Source organism: Mandrillus leucophaeus, unplaced genomic scaffold (genome assembly GCF_000951045.1).
Source record: "Mandrillus leucophaeus isolate KB7577 unplaced genomic scaffold, Mleu.le_1.0 Scaffold581, whole genome shotgun sequence".
Taxonomy (NCBI): Eukaryota; Metazoa; Chordata; class Mammalia; order Primates; family Cercopithecidae; genus Mandrillus; species Mandrillus leucophaeus.
Genome location: NW_012106264.1, coordinates 180,356 through 185,952, shown reverse-complemented (window position 1 = coordinate 185,952; position 5,597 = coordinate 180,356). Strand labels below are relative to the sequence as shown.

Genomic DNA, 5,597 nt, shown 5'->3' with positions numbered 1-5,597 from the left:
AAAAAAAAAAAAAAAAATACTGTGCTCCTTCCACTGCTCTCTGCTGCCTCTTAATGGAAAAATATACTGTAGGAAGACCCTGCCTATCCCTTGCCTTGACCTTGCTGTGATGTCTACCAACCCATCCCCATCCTCCCCCAACAAGCACATGCTTAGCACTCCAACCGCACCATACTGCTTGTAGTACCCTGAAAGGTGGTTTATTTTTATTTATTTACTTACTTATTTTGAGACAGCATCTCACTCTTGTCGCCCAGGCTGGAGTGCAGTCGCGCGATCTCGGCTCACTGCAAGCTCCGCCTCCCAAGTTCACCCCATTCTCCTGCCTCAGCCTCAGAGTAGCTGGGACTACAAGCAGCCGCCACCAGGCCCAGCTAATATTTTTTGTATTTTTAGTAGAGATGAGGTTTCACTGTGTTAGCCAGGATGGTCTCAATCTTCTGACCTCATGATCCACCTGCCTCAGCCTCCCAAAGTGCTGGGATTACAGGCGTGAGCTACCGTGCCTGGCCTGAAAGGTAGTTTAATACCTTTCTGCCATTGTTCATGCCAGTTCTCTACATAAAAGGCACCTTAGCCTTTTGTCTACCTGACAAACACTTGCCTTTTAAGATTAGACATGTCGTCTTTCTTTACCCAACCCCCAGCCCAAGATAGCACTCAAATCCATGTCCTTATGCCTCCTCTGTAATCACGTCTATCAAATCATGTTACAATGGATTAATTGTCCATGTTCCTATCCAAGGCTAACTTGTCAACCAAATCCCAACCCCTCCTGCCCACTCAATGACATCACTTCAACAGTTCTCCCCACTTCCTCTGACATAATAATAATATTTTTCTCTATTGAATCATTCTAATGCTATTTGTTCTCCCATCTGAAAAGGATCAACTCTTTTGATTCACTTCACCCTCCAGCTCTTGCTCTATTTCTATTCCTCTTAAAGCAGGATTTTAAAAAGTGGCTTATTCTTGCTGCATTCCTAGCTTCTCAGTCTACAAGACCCACTGCATCCAGGCTTGCACACACCGCTGCACCAAAACTGCTCATCAAGATCACCAATAGTCTAAGGCAGATAAATCCAATAGTAACTTCTCAGACCTCTTTCCTCCTTGATCAGCAGCATTTGACCCAGTAAACTATTCCTTCCTCCTGGGAACCCTTTGTTCAGTGGCCTTTTAGGTCACCTTACTTTTCAATTTTCTTTTCTTTTTTTTTCTTTTTTTTGAGATGGAGTTTCACTTTTGTTGCCCAGGCTGGAGTGCAATGGCATGATCTCAGCTCACTGCAACCTCCGCCTCCCAGGTTCAAGTGATTCTCCTGCCTCAGCCTCCCAAGTAGCTGGGATTACAGGCATGAGCCACCTCGCCTGGCTAATTTTGTATTTTTAGTAGAGATGGGGTTTCACCATGTTGGTCTTGAACTCCTCACCTCAGGTGATCCACCCGACTTGGCCTCTCAAAGTGCTGGGATTACAGGTGTGAGCCACCACACCCGGCCTCAGGTTTCATCTACTTCACTAGTCACTCTGTGGTTGCATTTGCTGGTCTTCTCTTCCTTCACTTCTTTTTGTTGCTGTTAGAACAACTCAGCAAAATAAAATTTGAGTTTATTGTTGGACAATATTGTTTCACGCATACATCAAATAGGCCTAAATAAATAAATAAGCAGCTATTTCATAGACGAAAAAGGCAAATAAATGAAACATTTTATCTTTGGCCTTTTTAACCATCTCACACAAACCAACTGTGTATGGTACAGCTAACTACATACACTAAAAAAGCTACTGGAATGCTCAGAATAAGATTCTTTTTTTGTTCTTTTTTAAGCAAGGTTTTTTTCCTCCTTTGAGATTATAATGAGCATGGTCATACCACAAGTAAAGTCAGAAGTAAGACAGAGAACCCTCCAAAGGCTGGCTTGGTCATCTGAGATCATTAAAAATGACTGACCTGGCCTAGCGTGGTGGGTCACGCCTGTAATTCTAGCACTTTGGGAGGCCGAGGTGGGTGGATCACAAGGTCAGATCGAGACCATCCTGGCCAACCTGGTGAAACCGTCTCTGCTAAAAATACAAAAATTAGTTGGGTGTGGTGGCGGGTGCCTGTAATCCCTGCTACTCAGGAGGCTGAGGCAGGAGAATCGCTTGAACCCGGGAGGCGGAGCTTGCGGTGAGCCAAGATCACACCACTGCACTCCAGCCTGGTGACAGAGCTAGCCTCTATCTCAAAGAAATAATAAGAAAAAGACCCTAACAATATGTACAAAAATATAAAATGTAAATAAAAAATACAAACTTCCTTTTTAAAGTACTTCTAAAAAAGCAAGACCTTGGAAGTTTTGGTTCTTTTTTCCTCCTCTGTTGCAAATTCTCTGCGTTGGGTTGGGTGGGGGCGAGTGCCTGTCATCTGCAGTGACACTGCCTTTGGAGGGCAAGCAGGCCTCTCTAGGGCAACCACGTTTAGATTCTGAGATGGGAAGTGGAGGGTGAATAGATCACAGTGGCTTTAATTTAAAGTTTAACTTTTCTTTTTTTGCTGTCTAATCATCCTCATCGGCCTTCTGCTGCTTAGGATCAACATCGTCATCTTCATCATCAGCTGCCCATTTGTCCGTACCGCCTCAGCTGCTTCGTTTTCATCTCTGTTCTTTTCCTCACCATCACCTTCCTCTTCCTTCTCTTTCTCCCCACCCTGTTCCTCTTCTTCATCTACCTCATTGTCAGTCTTCTGCTCCCCATTTTCCTCACTAGCGTTCCTGTTAGCATGGGCATCTCTTCCACTTTCTGCCTCCTCCACAACTTCTTGAAGTCCTTGGTGGTGATCTCGGAGCTTGTGTCCACAACTGCATCTGACATGGTGGAGCACAGCGGTGATCCGATGCAAGGGATTAAGAAGAAAGCAAGAGTTTGGGGACTATGTCGATTAAGCTGCCAGACTGTGAGACAGCAGAGGAAGCGCATGGCGGAGGTGGCTGCCATGAGCAGGACACCGAACCAGGAACAATGCAAAGATGGCTTTTCAGAGCAGCCAGTTGGGGGTCCTCACTTCTTAAAGAGGGCCCAAGGGGAAGGCCCAAAGGGGCAGCTTTTTTTTTTTTACAGAGTCTCGCTCTGTCGCCCAGGCTGGAGTGCAATGGCAAGATCTCGGCTCACTGCAAGCTCCGCCTCCCAGGTTCACGCCATTCTCCTGCCTCAGCCTCCCGAGTAGCTGGGACTACAGGTGCCCACCACCACGCCTGGCTAATTTTTTTTGTATTTTTAATAGAGATGGGGTTTCACTGTGTTAGCCAGGATGGTCTCGATCTCCTGACCTCATGATCCACCCACCTTGGCTTCCCAAAGTGCTGGGATTACAGGCGTGAGCCACCGTGCCTGGCCAGGGTAGCTTCTCTATCTGTAATCTTTCTATGGTGATCACATCCTGTCTCTTTGCTTTAAATACCAGATGTATGCTGAAAACACTCCTCCCCAAACCTCCTCCCTGATCTCTAGGGAAGTATCCAACTGTCTACTCAAACCTGGACGTATCACAGACATCTCCAATTAACATATTAAAAATGCACTCCTAATATTTTCCTCCAAAGTTGGTCTACCTACCGTCTCAGTTAAAGCAACTTCATTCTTCCAGCTGCTCAGACTTTGGGGTTGTCCTAAAGTCCTCTTTCTCCACATACAATCTGTCAGAAAATCTTACTTGCTTTACCTTCAAAATATTTAAAATTTGACCACTCTTTACCTTCACTACTGCTACCACCTTGGTCTGAGCCACCATCATTTTTCACCAGGATTGTTGCTGGCTAATTAGTTTACTTGCTTCTACTCTTGCTCCCTTATTGCCTTTTCTTTCTTTCTTTTTTTTTTTTTTTTTCTTTTTTTGTTAGGGTCTTACTCTGTTGCCAGGCTGGAGTGCAATTGTGCGATCTCAGCTCACTGCAACCTCCACCTCCTTGGTTCAAGCAATTCCCCTGACTCAGTCTCCCGAATAGTTGGGATTACAGGCACGTACCACCATGCCTGGCTAATTTTTTTTTGTATTTTTAGTAGAGACAGGGTTTCACTATGTTGGCCAGACTGGTCTTGAAGTCCTGACCTCAGGCAATCCACCCGCCTCTGCCTCCCAAAGTGCTAGGATTACAGATGTGAGCCACTGCGCCTGGCTATTGCCTGTTCTTAACAGCCAAAGTGATCTTGTTAAAAAAGAAAAAATCAAGATCACAGTCAAAGTGATTTTTTTTTCTTTGATGGAGTCTCACTCTGTTATCCATACTGGAGTGCAATAGTGCGATCTCAGCTCACTGCAACCTCTGCCTCCTGGGTTCAAACGATTCTCCTGCCTCAGCCTCCCAAGTAGCTGGGACTACAGGTGCCCACCACCACACCCAGCTAATTTTTGTATTTTTAGTAGAGATGGGGTTTTACCATATTGGCTAGGCTGGTCTCAAACTCCTGACCTTGTGATCTGCCCGCCTTGGCCTCCCAAAGTGCTGCGATTACAGGCATAAGACACCACACCTGGCTCTTTTTTTTTTTTTTTTAAGGAGTCTTGCTCTGTTGCCCAGGCTGGAGTGCAGTGGTACAATTTCAGCGGCTCAATGCAACCCCTGCCTCCTGGTTCAAGTGATTATCCTGCCTCAGACTCCCAAGTAGCTGGGATTACAGGCACCTGCCACCACACCCAGCTAATTTTTGTATTTTCAGTAGAGACCTCAGGTGATCTGCCTACCTCGGCCTCCCAAAGTGCTGGGATACAGGTGTGAGTCACCACCCCGGCCTGATCTTATTTTTTACTTAAAATAAAAGCTAGTGTTTGCAGTAGCCTATAAGGCCCTTCCTTCCCCATTACCTCTCTGATCTCATCTCCTACCATATTCCTCCACTCACTCATGCTGCTCTGGACACAGCCCATTTGCTGTTTCAGGTACATCCCACCTCACAGCCATACACTGGTGGTACTTTCTGTCTGGGATGCTCTCTCTCCAGATATTTCTTGGCTCTTATTTTTTTTAAATTTTTTTTATTTTTTGAGACAGAGTCTCACTTTGTTACCCAGGCTGGAGTGCAGTGGTACCATCTCGGCTCACTGCAGCCGCCACCTGGGCTTAAGCAATCCTCCTGCCTCAGACCCCCAAGTAGGGAACACAGGTGCTTGCCACCACACCTGGCTAATTTTTTTGTTTTTTTTGTAGAGATGGGGTTTCACCATGTTGCCTAGGCTAGTCTCAAACTCCTGGGCTCAAGTGATCCACCCACCTCGGCCTCCCTAAGTACTAGGATTGCAGGTGTAAACCACCGCGTCCAGCCTTGGTTTTTATTCTTACTTCCTTTCAGTTATTGCTCAAATGACACTTTCTCAGTGATGATCCCCTTTCAACCTGCAATCCCACATACTCCCATGCCCACCTTACTTGAGTATTCCCAAACCCTTACTTGTTCTCATTTTTCCAGAGCACTTATTAACCATATTCTTGTCTATTATGTTTGTCTCTCCAGCTAGAATATAAGCTCCACCACTAAGACAGGGACTTTTGTCTGTTTCTTTCTTTTTCTTTTTTGTTCCAAGACAGAGTCTCGCTTTGTCCCCCAGGCTGGAGTGCT

The 5,597-nt window shown here is 45.7% G+C and overlaps 1 protein-coding gene and 1 pseudogene across 4 annotated transcripts in view; both read right to left on the bottom strand.

Moving 5' to 3' along the window:
- The window catches only part of ATAT1 (alpha tubulin acetyltransferase 1), a 29,775-nt gene that overhangs the window by 20,097 nt on the left and 4,081 nt on the right, over nucleotides 1-5,597 (bottom strand). The window lies entirely within an intron of this gene.
- On the bottom strand, nucleotides 2,543-2,858 carry LOC105553116 (annotated as a pseudogene).